Here is a 23522-nt window from a genome sequence, read left to right as displayed (position 1 = left end):
CACCCGATATCTCGTAGTCCGTCTAGTATTGTAGTGTGTGAGATGTTATCAAATGCCTTATGGACGTCGAGTGCTCGCAGGATTCTGTCCATACTGCCCGGAGGATGATCGAGCACCTCATCTATTATTACAAGAAAGACGTCCTGTGCACAGATTCTCCTGCAGAAACCGAACATGGATTCAGGGAAGAGCGAGTTTCCTTCGATGTGGGCTTCGAGTCGGGTTAGAATTACTCGTTCAAAGAGCTTGCCGATGCAAGACGTGAGCGATATGGGCCTAAGATGGTTCTGCTCACGCGGCTTACCCGGTTTTGGTATAAGCTCGATGTCAGCATCCTTCCATTCTCGCGGTAGTCTTCCGTCCGGTCGCCAGACCTGTTCATTGAAGAATTCGACTAAGTGCTGTAGGGCTACATTACTAAGGTTGCGCAGCATTGCGTTAATGATTTGGTTGGGTCCAGGAGCTGTGTTCTTCTTGAAGGTTTGTGCCGCTGCGTAGAGCTCTGAGAAGGTGATGGGGGCGTCCAAGCTCGAGTTATCCTGTCCTTGGTATTCTCTCATAACGTGTGAAGATGTCTGGGCAGCGCCAGTGTAGGTGCCTTTTAGGTGCTCGAGTAGTTCTTGTTATGAGCCCTTGTATTCTCCTAAGAGCCGTTGCATGACGTGAGACGTCTCGGTGCACGTGCTAGTTGGGTCTAACACGCACCGAAGAATGGCCCAGGTCTTCTTGGTGCTGAGGGTGCCTCTGAGAGAGTCGCAGAAGCTGCGCCAATTTTGATTATTGAGCTCCTTTGCATAGGTGTTAGCTTCGTTTGCCAGCAGGGCTATTCGGCGCCTCAGTTTGCGATTACGCCGCTGCCGCTTCCAGCGTTTGGTGAGGCTTCTGTGGGCCTCCCAGAGGTGGGCGAGATGGCTGTCTGGTGGTCTGGTGGGCGAGATGGCTGGTGCTTCCGTTGTGGTCTTGATCTCTCTGGTGGTGGCAGCATGGGCCTCCTTGAGGAAAGTTGTCCAACCTGCGGCCGTGGCTGGAAATGAGGAAGCAGCCTGCTGTTGTTCTCTATACCTTTTCCAATCAGTGAGCCTGGCCACCCCTAGGGGCTGTCGAACTTTAGCTGTGTTAACATTGACACACAATAGATAGTGATCACTACCTAGTGTTTCGTCTAGGTTACACCAGGTGACCCCCGTCTCATTGTTGACAAACGTAAGGTCCGGCGTGGTGTCCCGGGCAACGCTGTTTCCTATCCTTGTAGGAGTGCCTGGCTGCGTAATCAGTACAAGTTCGTGGGACTGAGTTTCTCGTAGTAGATTGAAGCCCTTGGCGGTGTCGCGTGGATAACCCCATGTGGAGTGCCAAGCTTTAAAGTCGTAGAGAAAGATTAGTCGGTCTTTCGTTGAGAGCAAGGTAGATACGCGACTTAAAATTAATGAAAAATCGGCCCTCTTATTCCTAGGGGGGCTATATACGTTAGTTATCAGGCACTTGGGACGACCCTTCTTAACTGGCGAAATGGTGAGTGTTTGGTGGGGGATTTCTATGCCAGGTGCTATGGCGACAGTGATTTGAGGTCCTTGCGGGCCAATTTTGCGACTTCAGGGTAGTTCGAATCGCTGTAAAAACGGTAGCCCCCAATAGGTATCCGCATTTTCCCCACTTTCTGAAGACAAATAATGTCAGGTGGGATGAGCGCCACCTGGATATATTGTGTAAGTGCAGCATGTTTGTTATGTAGTGAACGGCAGTTCCACTGCCAAATTACGAGATTCGCTTGATGGGTAGGTGTGTAGTTAGCCAGAGTATGGGCTCTCGAAATGTTCTGTGTCTGTGGTTACGGTGACCTTTGGATCTCGGTTTTCCGGGCTAAGGCTGCTACGGCGTTTTCGCGTTTTTTTTACTCCTTTGAGCGAGTCGTCGACGTACCGCTTAAGATTGTGAAGCTCTGCAAAAAATAATTGCATTTATGCGCACTTATTGTCTAGTTTCCCTTCCAGATGAGTGATGGGTGTAAGCATCTGTGCTATAGGCTGCGTTTGTGATAGTGGTTTGGTTTGTGTTGGGTTCGTCTGTGTGTTGGACAGTTGTGCGGGTGCGTTTGTTTTATGGGTTCCTCCGTGCGTCATCATGTTTGTCATTTGTCGCTTAAGTGCGAGTTCATTTTTCATGCTGTCCAAGCTTGCCTTAAGTTGTCTGTTTTCGGCAAATATTTTATTGTATTCCTCGTTTTGTGTGATAGGTGTGGTTGTGGAGGACGTGACCGCTGCCCAGCTTACCTGTGGATTTGTCAGAACGGAGGCCGCCTTTGGCACTTCTCTGGATGATCGTTGTGTCTGTCTTGCTTCTCCTCCCTGGATGTGCTCTCGTGCTCGAGAGCGACATCTGCTCTGGTGTGGTGACGCTGATCTGGACCGAGCGTTCAGTCGGTGTGGAGATGGCGATCTCGTCCTTCCCTGTCGGTCGCGTTGGTCGCTCCTATGGCCGTTTGTGTCGTCTGATTCCTCATCCTCTGAGGAGAACCAGCGAGGTTTTTTCTGCCCTTCATTGCGCTTGTCAGTGCTCTTTCTGACTTGAGGTTTTTTCGGTTGCTTGAGGCGTCGTTGGCAGCTGCGGTCCCCGGTGACCTTGGCCCCCCTCACACGAGGCACACTTTGGCTCACACAGGTGTCCGTCCACTGGGTTTCTGAGTCCACAAATTCAGCACACTCGCAGGTCGGGCTATGGACAGACGTCTGTCCGATGCCCTTTTCCATGGCATGTTTTGCACACCTGAACAGTAGCACGGTAAGGATGACACAGGAGTTCGCCTCCGTTGTAGTACACTACCTGAGGTAGTGACGGGCCGCAGAAAGTAAGGGCGGCACTCTTTGTTTCTCCGATCATTCTTGCTTGGATAAGTTCGACGCCTTGAGTCCTTATACGTAGGTTTGCTATGATGGTCTCCGGTGGCGTTCGGGGTGGAAGTTTGTGTATAACTCCTCGGATAGCTTCCTCTCCGGTGGCAGCGTATACGTTAACGTCATGCGAACGTGCGTTCATAGTGAGGGAGTGGACTCGGCGTGCCTGCTCTGCGACCTCCTGACTCTATGTTGAAAGTATGGCGATATTGGAGCCGGGCTTTATACGGAGCAAAAATTGCTCACCTCTTATTTGGTAGTCGCAGGCTGCGACGATCGTTTCGGCGAGGGCCGGCGTGCTGATAGTCTTCAAAGGCAGTCCCTGGTGTGGTCGGATAACTATCTTGAAGTCATCCTTAGGAAGAGGAGGAAGTTTGGGTATGCCTCTTCGTCGGTTCCTTAGTTTCGCCGGCTTAGTGCTGCCCGTTGAGTCCATTTCTCGCTTGCGCTCTCGAGCCTGCTGCTTCTTTTGCCGTCGTGTCAGGACTGTCTGCCAGTCGTCGTCCGTCCGCTCGCGTCCCTCGGCGTTGTGGCCAACGGAGCCTCTTATTCCGTCTTCTGTTCTGTCTAAATTTGTTAGATCCATGTTCTCTGCTGGTGTGGTCTCACCTTGCATTATCGTCTGAAGTTCGCTAAGCGTTCTCGTAGCCATGCCCAGACAGAACGGTTGCTGTCGTTCGCGGTCCTCACGCGTCGGAGCAGCACCGGCTGCTGCGCTGAGCTGGCGTTGGGGTTATCGACGCTGCCCCGTAGTCCGGGTTTGTAGGATCGCTGGGCTTCACGATCTTCACCAAGGGCCACGTAAGTGCACACCCGTGTTCCTTGTGTCCTCACGAGTCGACTGGTATCTCGGTACCGTGGGTGGAAGCACTAGTCCACCAAAAAACACATCAAAACGCAGAGCGCGATGCAAGCAGTACTGCGCTGCTCGGCGCCCCCTTGCAGCTTCTCCACTCAGAGTTATTCACGCTACCATGCCAGACTGTTTTAGGGTACATTATCCTGACTGCACAATGATAATTGACTGTACAGAAATCCACACTGAGCAGCCACCTACTGTACAGCAGCAGAGGACTCTGTACTCGCAGTACAAAGGCGGGTATACTTTGAAATTTCTTGTTGGGGTTACACCTGGCGGGATGATATGTTTCCACTCAGATGCGTATGGGGGAAGGGTGTCGGAACACACACATTACTGTCGATTCTGGTTTTCTTGATGTCATTGAGTCTGGTGATAAAATACTTGCAGACAAGGGATTTCCTGGGATACGTACAGTTATTGGTGAACGAAATGCTGTACTTGTCATGCCCCCATTTTTACAAGGCCCTCAGTTCAGTGCTCAAGAAGTTAGGGACACACATAATATTGCGCAAGTGCGAGTTCACATGGGGAGGATGATCCAGAGAATTAAAGTGCATAACATCTTAAACAGTGTGCCAATTGAAATGATAGCACTCATGACAGACGTATTTCACATGTGCTGTGTGCTGGCGAACCTTCAGCCTCCAATAATTAAATTCAGTTAAATCACTGAGAATCAAGTCATCTAGCGTAGCAACTGCCTCATTTAACAGATCATTTTTGTCAATATCCACAAGGTGGAGGAAGGTTCACAAAACAAAAATTAGTAAATGGCAGCCACACCTTCATGCCTAGCAGCAGACTTGCTGCGTCTGTGCATGCTCCGACGAAATGCAGTCATTCTCAAGTACAAATGGAGAAAAAGAGCTTTGTATGTATGTTGCACTAGAAATGGCTTATTTATTTGTTTTATAATAGCAAGCTGTTGGGTTAGTTGGTTTGACATGATTTTTGCAAAGGGGAGTGCAGAAGCGTTGCGGAAAAAAGAGACGTGGACAGGAAAGACACTCACTTGCAACTAAGTATATTTTCAGAGACAAACCACCAGGAACGTTATTGCGTATGCACTGCCATCGAGAATTGTGAAAAAAAAGTTTACAATTTCTTTTACATATAAAAATCGCCTATCAATGGGGCATGCATCACTACATCAATAATGACGGCAAGTGTAGGTGATAGATAGCAACAAGGCCACGTGCAAGTGGGCCGACAGAAATCATTCCAAAGAACCTTCGGGGAGAGGGGGACAGTGGAGGAGGCCTAGAAACTTCAGCCAAGGGTGAGGAATGTAAATTCCTTATCCATCTGATGCACTGACGGGGCACTAATACATAGGTTAGCGCAACGTTTCACTGCTCCCCTTGGCGAAAATCTTGTCTACTCGGCACAGTTAATATTGAAATGAGTGCTGCAACATCTGTGGAAGTAATCCTGTTGTGTGTTGTTACTCCACAAGGTTTAGTATGTTTAGTATATAAGCAACGCCTTGACGTGACCGTCGTAGGATATTATGTTTTTTTTTCATTTGTTCCACTTGTACAGCAAAATATATGCTAGGATGCACTGTACAATATGTGAACTTATTCCGGTACTGTTATTGCTTCTAGGTTTGCGCCGAACACATTTGTGTTTATCATATGTGCAGTCTGCAGTAAGGCAACAATATGTTCGTCATCACTTTTGTTTCACAACAGAATTTGTTGCGTCCACTACTTCTCAATTCTTGATGTTATAGTTATTCCTGTTTAATTTCGTTAGCTTGCTTTGTTTACATTGTATGTATATTTCATCATGTGTTTAATATCTTTATTTTGACTTAAATTTGGGCACTATATTGGTGCAATGAGAAATTATATATGCACTATCAGAATGTTGCGATAGTTGATGGGCGGAGGCAACGCCCCTCCCATAGTGAACGAGACAGTCGTTCCAGCCGAAGAACGCCGGGTTTATTCACGCTCGGAAATATAAAGAAAAGATAAGGGGAGAGGGAAGGTGTGACAGAAAGAGTGCGCACATGCGCACTGAAGGAAATAGCTTGCTTGTCATGTTCATGGGTTACCGCATTTCTTCACCCTTAGTAACCAAAACGCACGACAGGTTTCTTTGATTGTGTGGAGCAACGTAGCTCCTGAGGTTGCGCTTCTGGTACTTTCTCAGGTGTTTCAGAGGTCCTTGGTTTCTTTAATACCGGGGCACCCGTTGTAGGAAGCCTCGACAGGTCGACGGCTGCTGGGGTCTCATCTGTGGTCCGCTTATGAACTTGATCCAAGTGGCGGCGGACAAACCCGTCCGCAGTCTTAACATCCAGGAGGCGAGCACCGGAAGTAGCTTCCACAGTGCCTGGGGCCCATTTATCGCCGACGCCATAATTTCGCACGTACACATAGTCTCCCGGTGCGAAGTTCCAGCTTGATACTTTTTGTGCGCAAACAAACAAGGACGAAGAATAGGGGCAACACAAGGACGAGCGCTCGTCCTTGTGTTGCCCCTATTCTTCGTCCTTGTTTGTTTGCGCACAAAAAGTATCAATATGAATATGTTCCAACTAGGCCGACTCGCAGTTATGTTCCAGCTTGAGTCATTCACAGCTTTAGCAGGGCAGGCTCTGGGAGGAAAGGACATGTCCAGTCTTGTGTGCAACCGGTAACCTAATAGCATCTCTGAAGGAGAAGGGCCTCCTTGGTGTGGTGCGTTTCGATAATTGCACAACAGCCGGGCCAACGACGTTATGATGCAACTGCCTCCTATCTTCTTCAAGCCTTCTTTGACGGTGCGCACGGCTCGCTCGGCTAGGCCATTACTCTTGGGGTGATAGGGGGGTGCCCAAATATGTACTATTCCATTTCGCTTCATAAACTGCTCGAACTCCCATGCTGTGAATGGCGTCCCGTTGTCTGACACGACCGTTCGCGGTATACCGAAACGGCTTAATATTGTCCTGAGGGCATTAATGGTGCTGTGAACATTAGCCTGTGATATGGGAACCGCCTCAATCCACTTTGTGTGTGTCGACGACTACCAGAATCATTTTCCCTTTGATTGGTCCCGCATAGTCGATATGCAAGCGCGACCACCTTTCGCTCGTATCGGGCCAACTTACTGGTTCTTTAGCCTGAGGCATCGGTAACGTTTGCACGCAGTTGTGGCAGGTCGCTGCAATGCGCTCGATGTCGTGGTCTAAGCCGGGCCACCAAAATAAAGACCTGGCTTTTGCCTTCATAGCGGACACATCTTGGTGGGCTGCATGTAGTAGCTTTAGCAGTTTCCCTCGCGCTTTTGTCGGCACTACAAGACGATGACCCCAGTAGAGCACTTCTTCAGTAACAGACAGCTCATGCCGTTTTTTGTAGAACTCTGCCATCTCTTTCGTTTCTATGTCAAAACTGCACGGCCAACCTTCCCGTGTGTACTTGCGTACCTGTGAGAGTACCTCATCAGCGACAGCGAGTGCTTTGAGTTCCTTTAACGGCACGGCAGGCTGATCCCACTGGTCCAGGGTCAGTACAATTTGGGCCTCATCCTCCTGGTCCGCGTCGTCCTGTGACGGTTGAGGCAGGCGGCTCAGAGCATCGGCATTGCACATGAATTTTCCAGGCTTATGTTGCAATTGATATCGGTAGGCCCCGAGTATGTGCTCATCGCTGAATGCGGGCAGCGGCCATAACCGGCGTTTGCCTGTCCGCTCTTAGGAGACCCAACAATGGCTGGTGGTCAGTTATTAGTGTGAATTGCCTGCCCAGCAGATAATCTCAGAACCTCGTGACACCGTAGACGAGAGCTAATGCCTCACGCTCGATCTGCGAGTAATTCTTTTCTGCGGCAGTGAGCGTCCGAGATCGGAATCCTAGGGGCTGATACTGTCCTGCAATGCGATGGATTAAAGCCGCTCCCACGCCGTAGGGTGACGCATCAGCCTCCAAAAATAGCTCTTTTGCGGAGTCGAAGTGAGTCAGCACCGGAGTGGAACACAAAACGGCTTTAGCCTTCCGGAATGCCTCATCCTCAGGCCCTTCCCAAGACCATCTCGATTTCTTTTCTAGAAGTCGGTATAAGGGGCTGAGGAGCGTGGACAGATTAGGCAAGAATTTGTTATAAAAACTGAGCATGCCCAAAAATGACCGAAGCTCCGTAACGTTTCGAGGAGTCGGAGCCAGCTTAATTGCTTCGATGTTCTTTTCTGACGGGTGCAGCCCTGCGGCATCAATTTTATGTCCTAGGTACGTAACGGACGATTCGCCTAGTCGGCACTTGTCCGCCCGGAGCTTGATGCCGTATTCCCTGAAACGCTGCAGAACTGCTTGCAGATTCTTATTTGGCTGATCCTTCGCATCTGCTATTAAGACATCATCTAGGTACGCTTGAACCCCTGGAAGACCTTGCAGAACGTACTCAATCGTTCTTTGAAAAATCGCAGGTGCAGACGCGATTCCAAATGGCAGTCGATTATAGCAGAAGAGGCCCTTGTGTGTATTTATAACAGCTAATTTATGCGAATCTTCGTCTAGAAGAATTTGGTTGTAGGCATCGCGTAAATCCAAGATGCTGAACTGCTGTCCCCCGCAAAGCGTAGCGAAAATGTCGTCTACTACGGGTAGGGGATACCTTTCCATTTCACAAACTGGGTTCAGTGTTACTTTAAAATCTCCACAGATGCGAACGGTCCCATCGCTTTTCAATACGGGAACCACCGGGGTGGCCCATTCTGCATAGGAAACAGGCGAGATAATGCCGGCGGCCACAAGTCGGTCTAACTCGGCGGAGACCTTGTCTAACAGAGCGAACGGAACATTTCTTGCCTTGCAGAACCTTGGTGTTGCTCCGTCTTTTATATGCAGCCGTGCGGGTGGCCCCTTGATGAGTCCCAAGCTCTCCGTGAAGAGGTCAGCGTACTGCTCCATCACGGGTGCTGCTCCTTGGCTCTCCAGCTTCATTTCGGTTGACTGCGACGTGATCTGAAGAAGCGGCGCCCCTTTTATTTCGAGTTTCTGCAGTAAGTCACGGCCACAAAGGCTAGGGCCTTCGCAGTTCAACACTACGAGATTGCAGTCAACTGTCGCAGACTGATAGGAAGCTTGCATTTGCAGAACACCCAGCACTGGTAGCTTTCCAAGGTAACATGAAAGGGTTAGTGCAGCCTCACAAAACGGTGGCCACTTATGACGATGAGCTTCGTATATTGCTTTAGGCACCACGCAGACAGGCAAACCGGCGTCAATTATCATTTTCAGTGGAATTCCATTCCACGTAACAAGTTTCTGTACGGGCGGAACCAGACATTCATTACTTTTTACTGACCATATTTGCAATCCATTGCTGCCGCTGTCTTCAGTTTCAGCTGAACATTCGGTTATCGCCAAGGTTCGTTGGGCGGGAACTGTTCGCGAGCATACTCTCGCCAAGGGACCTTGTCGCCCGCATTTGCAACAACGGCGCCTCCACAGCGAGCACGCAATGGCTTGATGCCCTTGTCTGCCACAGCATCTACATTGTTGCACTGTCATACTCGGTTCATTCCTTGATATTGCGGGTTCCCCTTTCCGCTGAAAGTTGAGCGCATTGATGGCGTCACCTTGACTGCTTATCTGTTGCGAACCTAGCTCTGCGCTTTCTGCTGCTAGAGCAAGTGCTTCGGCTTCCGCGAGAGTCAAATCCTTCTTCGCTAGTAGCTGTTTCTGCAAGTTTTTCGACCGCACTCCGGAAACGATGCGATCCCTCAGCATTCGCTGCAACATCGAAGAGAAATTGCACTTATGGGCTATTCGACGAATTGCTACGATAAACGCCTGCATAGACTCTCCTTCTTGTTGGCTTCGATGAAAGAACTTGAAACTTTCCGATATCTCGTTAGATGGATCATAGTGCTCATTCAAGGTTGAAATGACTTCTTCATAGCTTAGCGAGCTCGGTTTTCTAGGTGCTACTCTACCGCAAAGAATTTCCTCGGTCCTAGATACTAACGCCGCAACCAACAAGGCTCTCTTCTTGGCATCGTCTGTAACCTCGTTTGCTTCAAAGTAAGCGTCGACTTTTACGAGGTATGCGTTCCACTTATCTGTATCCTCAATGAAATCCGGAAGCTTGAGGGCCATGGTCGCGGCTGGGCTGATGGGCGTCTTCGTGTCGTGGCTGGTGCCCGGTCGCTGTTGCGTATCCGTGGGGGTTCTCGTCGCCACTGTTGCGATAGTTGACGGGTGGAGGCAACGCCCCTCCCGTAGTGAACGAGACAGTCGTTCCAGCCGAAGAACGCCGGGTTTATTCACGCTCGGAAATATAAAGAAAAGATAAGGGGAGAGAGAAGGTGTGACAGAAAGAGTGCGCACATGCGCTCTGAAGGAAATAGCTTGCTTGTCATGTTCATGGGTTACCGCACAGAATAATTTCAACTGCAAACGATTTCAGAACAGCAGTGCCTCGTTGTTTTCAGGTTCACCTGCATTTTTAATAAGCTTCGTTTACTCCAAGACGTACGCTTGGCACTCCTCTGTGCTTAGAAACTGGCTTGAGTATGCTCACACATTGCACTTTACAATTACACGTAACAGTTATTATGTTGTTTTTTTTTCCTGTTCGCATGTCAAATTTAAGTTGATGGTACATTATTCATGGATTTTCTCTGTAGCATATTTCAAGGTACGTACATTTAGACAGTGAAAACGAATTCCATTGGCTGATACTGTTGCTGAGCAACTGCTTTAGTCGGACAAAGAGCACCTGTCTTGCTTGAATCCTGTCACTGGTGTTTGCACATTTAAGACACCAGAAAGATGTACTCACTTTTAATCTGCCAATAAACTTTCATACATGCGGACATTTTACAATCAGTATTTATTGTTCCCACTTCATTTCACAAGCATGAATATGTGGGTGCAGTTTTCTTTGACCATGTAAAAGGAAAAGGTGTTGCCTCAGATCAGAAAATTCAATGTGCAGACTTCCCTCAGAAATTTTCTAATTCTTATTAGACTTACATAAGCACTTAAAGCTTGCATAACTAACAATGCTTGACTAGAAAACACAAGTGAAAAGCAAAAGCTAAGACATCACAGTATGCATAATTGCACTGCACAAAACATGATTGTTTGCAAAATAAAAGATTAGTCTGGTTGATTGTCTAAAGAATAAATACACCAACTTACCCTGCGTGACAAGATGCATATAGAAGGTTCAGATGAGCACTCACTCCAGTAACACTAATACCACTGAAGGAAAAAAAAACTGAAGCACCATACATCCCTGACCCTGGTGACTTGTATCACAGGAGGCTTACATGAAGTACAGATAATGCTTTGCTGTGAAATGAATATGAGGACAGGCAGAAGCGAGTAAACAAAGATCACTTTTCGCACAATGTGACTAGTCTGGTTGGTTGCCTAAAGAATAAATACACCAATTTACCATGCGTGACAAGATGCATACAAAAAATTCAGATGAGCATTCACTCCGGTAATACTAATACCACTGAAGAAAAAAAAAAAAAACAGCACCACGCATCCCTGACACTGGTGACTTGTATCACAGGAGGCTTACGTGAAGTACAGATGATGCTTTGCTGTGAAATTAATTTGAGGACAGGCAGAAGCAAGTAAACAAAGATCACTTTTTGCACAATATGACTACTCTGGCTGGTTGCGTAAAGACACCAATTTACCATGCGTGACAAGATGCATATAGAAGGCTCAGATGAGCGCTCGCTCCGGTAACACTAATAGCACTGAAGGAAAGAAAAAACACTGCAGCACCATGCACTCCTGACCCTGGTGACTTGTATCACAGGAGGCTTACATGAAGTACAGATAATGCTTTGCTGTGAAATTAATATGAGGACAGGCAGAAGCAAGTAAACAAAGATCACTTTTTGCACAATATGACTAGTCTGGCTGGTTGCCTAAAGAATAAATACACAAATTTACCATGCGTGACAAGATGCATACAGAAAATTCAGATGAGCATTCACTCCGGTAATACTAATACTACTGAAGAAAAAAAAAAAAAACAGCACCACGCATCCCTGACACTGGTGACTTGTATCACAGGAGGCTTACGTGAAGTACAGATAATGCTTTGCTGTGAAATTAATTTGAGGACAGGCAGAAGCAAGTAAACAAAGATCACTTTTTGCACAATATGACTACTCTGGCTGGTTGCGTAAAGACACCAATTTACCATGCGTGACAAGATGCATATAGAAGGTTCAGATGAGCGCTCGCTCCGGTAACACTAATAGCACTGAAGGAAAGAAAAAACACTGCAGCACCATGCACTCCTGACCCTGGTGACTTGTATCACAGGAGGCTTACATGAAGTACAGATAATGCTTTGCTGTGAAATTAATATGAGGACAGGCAGAAGCAAGTAAACAAAGATCACTTTTTGCACAATATGACTAGTCTGGCTGGTTGCCTAAAGAATAAATACACAAATTTACCATGCGTGACAAGATGCATACAGAAAATTCAGATATATATCTCTCTCTACCTGTGGCGTTTTGCTAGAGTATGTCCTTAAGTTGCCCACAAATTGCAGTAACACAGTGGTTATGGTGTGTTGCTGCTAAGCACAAAGTCATGTGCCTGATCCACTGATAGTACCAAAACACTTATGCCATACGGTGTACTATATTTACAAGTAAATAACATGAGGGAGGATTTTCCGTCTCTCGGAAAAAAGAAAAAAATTGCGCATATGATAGCAAGTGATGACAGCGGGAAAAACAGGAAACGATGTACAAAATAGGGTGTCCGCTGGGGGCATTACTCATTGTTACTATGAACTGTCGTGGCAAAATACAGTGAAAGGACGAGCGCAGCCAAAATTTACGCATCACTGTTGACGTCTTAGCTATGTCGGCAAGAGCTACTTCATCCTCCATTCCATAAATGTTATTGAACAGGCAGCACTGCAGAAAGGCCTGTGGCACAATCAAACATGGCTTCATACACATTAGTGATTGCGGGGGTGCCTAGTAATTTAGCTTTTAGCTTACTGTAGTTTAAGAGCCACGGAAAATCAAGAAAAAAAGAAATTTGTTATATGCATTTCTTGAACCAAATATAATGCGATGCATGTTCCGACGCCTGAAATGTTGAACAGTCTCACATTCACCCAAATACAGCATGGTATAGCCGCCAGGATGCAACAGTCACTTGCACTAGTCTTTATACTATACTGTCTCTTCCAGCGTTTGATCCCTGCCCAAGCTCCCTACCTCGAAATATTCTTCCTTAATTAAATAAAAAAAAGCAAGTCTGATGTCTTTTAAATAAAATGAAATGTATTCTACTTGTATACCAAGCGTTGAAAAACCCTATTCAGTAAATAGAAGTACCACTCTAGAGCGAGGCATCATTCATTCTACTAACTTTGTTGCCTTACAAGTTCACACAAAATCCACTGAAAATAAAATTGTTCAAGAGTTGGAATAGCCTCTTGAAGAAAGGCATCATCTCTACAGACAACCATTGTCACACTCTGCTTCTTTGAATATACAAAAAAAAAACACTGCTTTGCATTAAGCAGGTACATCAAAATCTGGACCTGTGTATAGTATCTATGTGATTTCCTTAGTGTGGGGTTTACATCAACATGATGCACATAGTCAAGGATGCTGTGCCCTGAATCATCAAAAATCCCTCTGCCAACGCATTTGTATGGGCACTTTATCTCCAGCAAGCATGTCTCGCCAGAGAGTGAAAAAATTCCATCAGGGCTTCCACAAAGCCATGGCTGTTGCGGGTGAAGTAGCAGGCCCACCTGAAATGTCATTTTTTGCTCATTTGTGTTACGCAGACAAAGATTGTTGCACAGATTATTTCTTTCCCCATTACTTATTTCAATACTGTCAACATTTCCTAGAGCTTCCTAACAGTCAAGATGTATATTTAGGCTAGTTGGTTCATATCCGTAATAAAACAGCGCCAGAGAACACAAGGGACCAGACGAAGAAAAGTGTGTACACAGGGTGGTTATGGTGACAAAATATTAAAGGGTTAATAAAACATGTTTTACAACATTAGTACAATTTGACAAAGATGTATAAAAGAAGCACAGTGCGAGACTGGGATAGTTGGTAATCCATGACGAGGTGCTCAGGGCAACAATGGATAGAAGGGCACAACAAAGGCAAGCACTTGCCTCCCTCGTGCCTTTCAGGTCCACTGTCATGCTGTGCACATCAGCATAAAAGAGGACGATGTACTTTGATTTGTTGTCAGTTCACCTATAGGCTGCCTGCGACAATATGTGCAGCACGATATGAGATGACATGTACTGTAACATTAAACATTGAATAGTTGAAAATGATTCCAACTATTATGTTTTTTATTTGTTATCACAAAATAGGCTGTACTTAGCTCTCCAGATAACGCAAGTGACGTGCTCACCTCTGTCACGAAATATGCATCCCACCTACAACGAAGGACGAAGGCGAGCCAGGGGTAAAGCTCTGCTCGGCAGTGCCCGCTTGAACAAGGACCGAACATGCTTCGTAGACGCTGCTTCCTACGTTCAAGAAGAGGCCTTCTCCTCAATGGTCATCGACTGTGATGCTAAAATCCTTAGCTGCGCTACCGTCCGCACTTCTAATTCCAGCGTTGCAGAGCAAGTTGCTATTGCTCTTGCATTGACGGACAGTGTACATGACACGATTTATTCGGATTTTAAGGCCGCTGTCAGGGTCTTTCGGATGGGAATGGTGGCTCCCCAGGCCCTACGTATGATCAGAGTCCTTCCATGTTTTTCTGGTCACGAAACTCTGCCGTCACGCTATGGGAGAGGTTCATATACTGCCCAAAGGTGCCGCGACGCGGCGCCACTGTGCCACAGAGGGCATCGTTCGCGTACCGAAATGCGTGTGCAGTGTGAGGCGAGCCGAGTGATCGGGTGCGTTCTGTGCATGTGCTGTGCAATTTTTCGAGTGCTGGGCTGTTTAGTTTAGTTGAAGTGGTGGGGTGGGACAACGATGCTGAACACGTGTTGCAAGTAACAGCTGAAGAAGTAGAATGGTGGTATCTCTAACAAGCCATTAAAAAAAAAATTGCTGTATTTGTGATGCGGCTACTTGTGTTCGTTTGAGAGTTGTTTTGCCATGTGTTATGAAATGCTTTAGACTTTTTTGTTGATAGAAACAATCGATTATGCATTCTGTATTTATTGCCATTCGTTTGCTCGTGTTTGTTTCCTGCCCCCCAATGCATATCTCTCACGTTTGATGTTATTTCTTTACGCTTATTTATATCAGTGTCATGCTTTTAGCAAACTTCTTGCATTGTGAATGGTGGACCATTCGTGACCGGACGCCTCTGTGCTGTCTGTATTTCTGTCCGCTTATTTTAATGATAAATGAATGATCATGCTTGTATGTTGTTTTTGCACCAACACGTTCTATTTCTGTTCTTTATCGAATTATAAAGTCTTTAACATATTGTAAATAGTTGCACATTAAGAACCAAAATACCTAGTCTCGCCGTTTCTGCGTCGAAACCACGAGCAGCGTGAATAAGTGCTGGGCTTACTGACGCTTCTAAACGACTGTTTGCTAAAGCAATTGCCTTGCTAAAGCAATTGCCTAATTACAAAACAGCTAGTTTCAACTGCACAGGTACTAACACTTTACGTTCGCCTCAATCCGTTGCTAAAAGCCGCACCGAAGACATTTAGTAGCGAAGTTTGTCTTGCATTAATCCTACCTAAATCTCATTCAGAAATGGCATCGCTTTGCAGACTTTTAGGTGCATTTAAAGACATTTAGTAGTGAAGTTTGTCTTGCATTAATCCTACCTAAATCTTATTCAGACGTTTATGTACCTTTATTTAAATTCAGGTGCACTTTAAAGGATCCCAGGGGGTCAAAATTAATCCCGAGTCCCCCACTACGGCATGCCTCATAATCGTATAGTGGTTTTGGCTCTTAAAATCCCAGATTTTTTATTTATTTGTTTATTTTTTTTTATCTGAGACCGCCGCAAGCTCCATGTTATGAGCAGCTTTTTTTTTCGTCCCAGGCGCGCATATCATGGCCGAAGACGCACTCAGGCAGTAATTTAAGCATATTCAATGTTAAAAATAGTGACGTGAAACTAGAGCGACAGTTGAGGAAGTTGAGAAAGCTAGAATACCCAGACTGCCCCACACACAACCACAGCGGTAGCGGCGTTCGCATGCCCTCTCATGCACGGTTGCGCCTCTAGCAGCGGGCGCTGGCTCTATATGAAACTGAGGCGGCAGTTTCGTGACCAGAAAAAAAATGGAAGGACTCTGGTATCATCCAAAGTGCCAAAGACATGAAACATCACTCTTTGGCCTGGTTCCCTGCACACCTTGGAACCATTGAGGGTGCCTCGATCAACCCCAACGAGGAGGCACACTCGGCTGCACAAGGTTTGACTGACCATGCGCTGGGCAACGCGTCCTCTCCTGGGCGACACCAGCCTCTTTGCTCGTACAACAAAATCTGCAAATACAATTATCTGTCAAGAAGAGTCCTACCTTCGCCGCACTCCTCGCTGTGCAGGGCCCAGGCAGTCACTCTCAGACTACTGCAAACAAGCACTTACCCGAGCCCCGCAGCGCTACACACAATGTACCCCGAACGGTTCCCAAGCCCGGACTGCCCTCTGTGTGGTGACTATGCGGACTTCGAACATGTCCTGTGGGGCTGCGCCTCTGCCGGTCCCCCTTTCACTCAAGAGGAAATGAAGAAGCTGATTAGGGCCCAGGATCAGACCTCTCAAACCCTGGCAGTCCAGAGGGCTCGCGAGAGGGCCGTCAGGTTCCACCTGATGGTCCCCGAGTGGGCCTAGTCAGGTGGCGTGGCGTTTGCTTACGTCTATAGTGGACAAAATAAAGTTGTTTCACTCACTCACTCACCGTAACACCACGCTGCTGCTCAAAGTCCTTCCTGGCCACTGGCTCCATACGTATTCCTAATATAGAACACACACATGTAATTTATATTGCTTAATTAGATCCAACAATCTTAACGTACCATATGTTGTAGCCTTGGACGAAAAAAAAATTGGACTTGAAAAGGCTGTGAACAATCTCTTTAGTGCCTCTGCGGGTACGCAAAGTTGTATGAGCTGCTGTGCTGCTGATACGCACTTAGCGTTCCTTGTGCCACCTGCATAGACGTATATATACACAACATATAATGAAATGAACGTGTCAGAAATATACCTATGCAATGCTTTCTGAACCATTGTTACCTCGGACAACTTGACTGCCCAGCAGTCAGCGCACATAGCTCATTAACCGACTCGCATACAATGAAATCGTTATAAAAAGCCCTCTCCTCTGGTGTCAGCCCTTGCAGATGGTTCCTTGGGGCTATGGTTACTTTAGGGAAGTCACCTAACACATCCAGCATGTGAAGTGGTCTGTGTGGTGACTTAAGCAATATGTTAAGCTTCTGCTGCAGCAATGCTCTTCGATCTTTTTTGAAAATTCAATGAAGAATTTCGCCGTGCCTAATCTCCGCCTCACTTTTCTCCATCTCCTTAAGTGCAGTTGTAAAAGGGGATTCAATGCCCCCGAAATGTTGGGTGACGTAGGTAGGCGGCAGCTCTGCAGGCTGCTTGTTTCCCACAAAGGGACTGTTGTTATCTGCAAACAGGAGGACATGAAAGAGGATAGGGCATTAAAATAATACACAGAAACACGGATTTGACTTCGTACAGGAGTAGATTTCGAGCGAAGAAGCGGGAAGAAAAACGCTGCTTACTTGGTTATGTCAGGTTGCACAGTAAAAAGGATACACTTTCCCTCATAAGTGACCCATCTTTGGTTCAAGCAAGAAAATTCTAAAGGCATGCTTTAATTGCACTTCGCGAAATAATAGCCATTATGTGCGTGTATATAGTAATGAACACTGCATGAGTAATTAAGAGTTATTTTTCGTAAATTTGTATTGCTATAATGCTTTAGCGAAAAACTCGGCTGTTTCTATTCACGTGTAGACTGCACAAAAAAAATTCGGAGCGCGTACATAACACAAGCTAGGATAAAAAGGCTAAATAATATAGCGGAAGCACATAGAACAGAAAGCAAGAGCATCCGACCTCCAAACAGCTTTCTCAGTGGCACTTTGTCGTCATGGTCGGGCTTCGTCGATGGCTTCCCCCATGACTGCGGGCCGCTCGTACACGACACGTCCTCGTGCAGGTTGATGTAAAATACTACCGCTGCGCAGAGTTTACAGTTACCGAGGGCGCCGTAACGGCACGTACACGTCCCCTTCAGTATAGCTCGAGGCGCGATCGACAGCTGTAAATGAAAACGGCGAACGAAAAAAAAGAGGTGAGCGTTAGGCATGGCGCGCGGTGGCACACGCATACGTAGTACATCGCGAGCGAACTGTCGACGGGAACGAAAGCGTGAGCAGTGCCTGTCGTTTACCGGCACGGACGCGAGGTGCAAGTACACTTCTGCAGTTAAACATATCAGGAAGTAGGGAAGTCAAGAAAGGAAACAGCAAAAAGACACTACTTCAGATTAATACACGTGTTGTCAAGATACTGAAATTCGCATTCTAACGGAGACAAAGATGCATGGCTAACGCTAGTCTCTCCTAATCCTTTAATGTGGAATGCCTGGATTATTTCCCGTGTGGTTTGGCATTTGTGTCTTGAAAGAATTTTTGTATCTTCGAACAAAGGTGTACAACCGCACTTGAAACAATGTGATGCTAGATGTGAAGCATTAGTGTTGTTAAGTGAATGTTTGCGTTCTTTTAGTCTAATATTAATGCACCTGCCGCTCTGTCCAATGTCAGTCTTCCTGCACTTAAGAGGAATCTACAAAAGGGGATACATGTATAATGCCGCAATCAACTTTTCTTTTTTTGCCACTCTGTTCAAGTTTCCTATTTATCATAGGACACTTGATAGACAACTTGCGGGGGCCAAGAAAACTATCGATGTCATATCTATTGGCCAAGTTCCGTAAACCATGGAATAATCTATGTACATATATAGGCTCAACAAATAGATAGGCTCGAGAAGGCTAGTTATCCTGTGCATTTATTAGCACTAACCTGCGAAAAGCGTTTAAAATGGGTAAAAAGCCCAGCTAAGAAAAAAGGAAAAAAAAAACGTTGGCTGTGGTGCCCTATGTACATTGATTATCCCATGGTTTACGGAATGTAGCCAGTAGATATGTTCATACAGTTTTCTCGGCCCCCCACAAGTTGTCTATCGTGTGCCCTATGATAAATAGGCAACCTGAACAGGGTGGCAAAAAAGAAAAAATGATTGCGGCGTTAGGCATGTGTCCCCTTTTGTGCCTTGTAACACTGGTATAGTTCATCAGACCAGTGGCGTAGCAACAGGGGGGGCCGTGGGCCCCGGGTGCAAGGGGCCAGTGAGGGGGGGGGGGGGGGGGGGGAGTGTCATATGCGTCTGAAGACACCCCTCTTTCCGCCAGCTACACCCGGGGAGGGGTATAGCTGGCGGAAAGAGGGGTGACGGAAGACCTATGCACCCGGGGCCCATAGGAAGACCTATGGGCCCCGGGTGCAGACGACCTAGCTACGCCACTGCATCAGACTCCTCTCAAGTGCGGGAAGACTTACATTGGACAGCAGCAGGTGTATTAAAGGGAAGCTGAAACACTTCTCGAATAAAATGAGTTCCCTGTGACATTCTAGTTTTGAGTCCGCTGAACACGAATATCTCGTTTAAAAAAGGCGGAAACAAACGCAAGCGGCTGTTTTATATATATATATATATATATATATATATATATATATATATATATATATATATATATATATGTATATATATATATATATATATATATATATATATATATATATATATATATATATATATATATATATATATATATATATTCTAAAGGTGTTTATTAGGCAGAGCTCGGAGCAGCGCAACGTCGACGGGCAGGGCAGTCGCAGCTTCCAAGCACGAGAGCCGTTGCTGAGCAGGAGCGCTCGACCCACTACCGTTTAGAGCCAGTAGCGCTGAACCCACTAGCGTCTCTCTTCGCTACAATCACCCCCCGGGAGCGAGAAGGGAGCCGTCCGGCGACCTAACAGCTCGTCACGATGAGCGGGTCGTAGTAAGGCTTTAAGTGGTCGACATGGACAATGTCTCGTCCACGGCGGCGCATGTCTGAAGATGGCTCAACTGGTTCGATGACATAGTTCACAGGAGATGCACGTTCGAGAACACGGTAAGGGCCTTCATACTTAGGGACCAGTTTTGATGAGAGGCCAGGGGCAGTTAGACGAACTGAGAGCCACACGAGCGCTCCCGGATCGAAGGTGACCGTGGCAGTGGTGTCACCGCGAGTGCACCTCTGTCGCTCTTGATCAGCGGAAGTAAAGGCCCGTGCGAGGTCGCGGCACTCTTCTGCATGTCTGACCGTGGCAGAAATAGGCACGCACTCGGATGCATCCGGCCGGTACGGCAGAATGGTGTCAATGGTGTGCGAAGGGTGTCGACCATATAGCAAGAAATAGGGTGAAAATCCAGTGGTGCTCTGCGTAGCGGTATTATACGCGTAGGTGACGAATGTCAGAACGGCGTCCCAGTTCGTATGGTCGGAGGCAACGTACATTGAAAGCATGTCGCCGAGCGTACGGTTGAAGCGTTCTGTGAGGCCATTCGTTTGAGGGTGGTACGCCGTAGTCGTACGATGAACAACGTGGCACACTCTGAGAATCGCTTCAACGACTTCCGACAGGAAGACGCGTCCGCGATCGCTGAGCAGTTCTTGAGGTGGACCATGCCGCAGGATGAATCGGCGTAGCAGGAATGATGCAACATCGCGCGCTGTAGCTGCTGGGAGAGCGGCGGTTTCGGCGTATCGTGTAAGGTGATCTACTGCCACAAATAATGGCCCAGCGGTTACCAGACGACGTCAGGGGAAGTGGCCCATACAAATCGATTCCAACGCGCCCGAATGGCCGGGTAAGGCAGGGTAGAGGCTGCAGACCAGCTGGCGAGTGGTGGGGTGAAGATTTTCGGCGCTGGCAGTCGGGGCATGAGCGAACGAACTTTTGAATGTAGTTGTACATTCCCCGCCAGTAGTAGCGTCGTCGTAGGCGCTGGTAGGTTTTGAAAAGTCCCGAGTGAGCACACTGTGGATCAGAGTGGAACGATGCGCAGATTTCAGAACGCAGGCTTCGAGGTACAACTAATAACCACTGGCGGCCGTCAGAGGTGTAATTGCGTCGGTGAAGCAGGTCGTCTCGAATGGCGAAATGGCGAGCTTGACGGCGCAATGCAGGAGTGGTTGGCTGCGATGACGGATCAGCAAGGCAGTCTATGATGGATGCAATCCAGGGATCCTTGCGCTGCTCAGAAGCGATGGTCCCAATGTCGACGGAAGAAACGTCAAGCTGGGATATTGCGCAGCAGGGATTGTCGACTGGCAAGGGAGAACGTGAGAGGGCGTCAGCATCAGCGTGCTGGCGTCCGTTCCGGTACAGTACGCGGATATCGTAATCCTGTAAGCGAAGCGCCCAGCAGGCGAGACGGCCTGAGGGATCCTTCAATGATGACAGCCAGCATAGTGCATGGTGGTCCGTGACGACATCAAATTGTAGACCATACAAATAGGGCCGGAACTTGGTAAGCGCCCAGATGATCGCCAGGCATTCTTTTTCCGTGACGGTGTAATTGGTCTCGGCTTTAGTAAGCATACGGCTTGCATATGCCACAACTTATTCAGGAAACCCTTGTTTGCGCTGAGCTAGGACAGCGCCGAGGCCAACACCGCTGGCATCTGTGTGTACCTCAATAGGTGCCGTTGGGTCGTAGTGGCGCAAAATGGGAGGAGACGTCAGCAAACGATGGAGCTTAGTGAACGCCTCGTCGCACTCGGACGACCACGAATGGAGAGGTCCGTTGCTGCCAAGGAGCTTCGTCAGGGGTGATATGACAGCGGCGAAATTGCGAATGAAGCGCCTGAAGTAGGAACACAAACCTACAAAACTGCGCAGATTCTTTGACGCACGTCGCGGTTTAGGAAATTCAGCTACGGCACGAAGTTTGTCTGGATAGGGGAAGATTCCATCCTTCGAGACGACGTAACCTAGTATCGTGAGCGGCCGCGCTGCAAATCGGCACTTCTTTAGGTTCAGTTGGAGGCCAGCGTTTGCTAAGCACGTCAAAACACGCCGTAGGCGTTGAAGGTGCGTGGTGAAGTCAGAGGCAAAAACAACAACGTCGTCGAGATAACATAAGCACGTGTGCCACTTCAAACCGCGGAGAACTGTGTCCATCATGCGTTCAAAGGTTGCTGGCGCATTACAAAGTCCAAACGGCATGACGTTAAATTCGTATAAGCCGTCGGGTGTGACAAAGGCCGTCTTCGGCCTATCGACGTCAGCCATGGGTACTTGCCAATAGCCGGAGCGTAAATCGAGAGATGAAAATAATTCTGCTCCGTGTAGGCTATCGATGGCGTCATCGATTCGCGGCAGTGGGTATACATCTTTGCGAGTGATCTTGTTCAGGCGCTGATAGTCTACACAGAACCGTACCGAGCCGTCTTTTTTCGTAACGAGGACGACAGGAGATGCCCATGGACTGTTCGAGGGTCGGATCACTTCGCGGCGAAGCATATCGCCCACTTGCTCATTAATCACACGACGTTCTGTGGCAGAGACGCGATATGGTCGTTGCCGCAATGGCGGTTGGGAGCCAGTGTCAATATGGTGCGTGACAGCAGACGCCCGGCCAAGGGAAGGTTGCCCGACATCAAAAGAAGAACGAAATTCTAAGATGCGCAGAAGCTGTGAACGCTGAAGTGGGGTGAGGCCATCGGCAATAGATGAATCGAACACACCTGTGGGCAAAGGATCCGACGTAGAGAGAGAACCGAGCGTGTTGTAACTGGCGCAGGACGTCTCTTCGGGAACATCCGTAATTTGTACGGCGTCGATCACTTCCACGTGGCCAAGACATTCGCCTTGAAGCAGCATCACAGGGTATGGGAAGGGGTTACAGACAAAAATAGCTGTGGAGCCCTGTTTGACGTTCACAGTCGCAAAAGGCAGCAGCAGACCTTTTCGAGTATAAAAGTGGCCCGACGGAGAAAGTAGTGCGATGGCGTCAGAGAGGCTGCTGCACTGCATTGACACAATCACTGAAGAGTTGGCAGGAACGTTTGTGTCGTGCCTGACGAGTAGTTTGTTCGCAAAAGAAGCATTATTGGCAAGCGTCATATCTGAGATCGGCGACAGTTCTAGTTCGGCCCGTGCGCAATGAATGACGGCATCGTGGCGGGCGAGAAAGTCCCACCACAGAATAACTTCGTGGGAGCACGAGGAAATCACAATACATTCGACGGCGTATACAACGTCCTCGATGAGAACACGAGCGGCGCACGCCGCAATCAGGTGAATACGCTGTGCGCCTGCTGTTCGCCGGGCGAGTCCAGCAATGGGCGTCGTAACCTTTCGAAGGAAGCGACAAAGCTTCCTTCGGTCGATTGTCCGCTGTACGCCACCGAGTCGTTGCGGCAGGTCCCATCCATGTCGAAGGACGCGTTGGACGTGGCGGCTGGTGAATTGATTGCATAGCAGGCTGTTGTCGGGGCATAGCGAGGACTTCGGAGTACGTGAGAGGTCGCCGCTGAGGGAGTTGTTGAGGCTGGGTGACGACTTCCGCGTAGCTGAGTGGCACAGCTGTCGGGATCTGTTGGGGCCTGGCCATGACTTCGGCGTAGCTGTGAGGCGCAGCCGCAGGAACACGCTGGTGGTGCTCAGGCAAGACCTCGTGCAGTTCTTGCGCTATGACACGGCG

At 47.9% G+C, this 23522-nt stretch overlaps 1 long non-coding RNA gene and 1 pseudogene across 2 annotated transcripts; one reads left to right on the top strand and one right to left on the bottom strand.

The window, feature by feature from the left end:
- The first annotated feature begins 2047 nt into the window (after positions 1-2047).
- Positions 2048-6172, top strand: LOC139051295 (uncharacterized; annotated as a pseudogene).
- A 7145-nt stretch (positions 6173-13317) lies between these two features.
- On the bottom strand, positions 13318-17891 carry LOC139051247 (uncharacterized). Of its 2 annotated transcripts, XR_011509284.1 has the most exons (4): positions 17811-17891; positions 16739-16873; positions 16621-16676; positions 13318-13506 (listed from the first exon to the last, which is right to left on the bottom strand). It is a non-coding gene; the product is annotated as an uncharacterized lncRNA (long non-coding RNA). The 2 variants fall into 2 exon arrangements; XR_011509283.1 differs by lacking the exon at positions 13318-13506 and having other exon boundaries at positions 16611-16676.
- Between the last annotated feature and the right edge of the window lie 5631 nt (positions 17892-23522).

This window comes from Dermacentor albipictus, unplaced genomic scaffold, assembly GCF_038994185.2.
Source record: "Dermacentor albipictus isolate Rhodes 1998 colony unplaced genomic scaffold, USDA_Dalb.pri_finalv2 scaffold_11, whole genome shotgun sequence".
Lineage (NCBI taxonomy): Eukaryota > Metazoa > Arthropoda > Arachnida > Ixodida > Ixodidae > Dermacentor > Dermacentor albipictus.
This window is presented reverse-complemented; position numbering and strand designations above follow the sequence as displayed.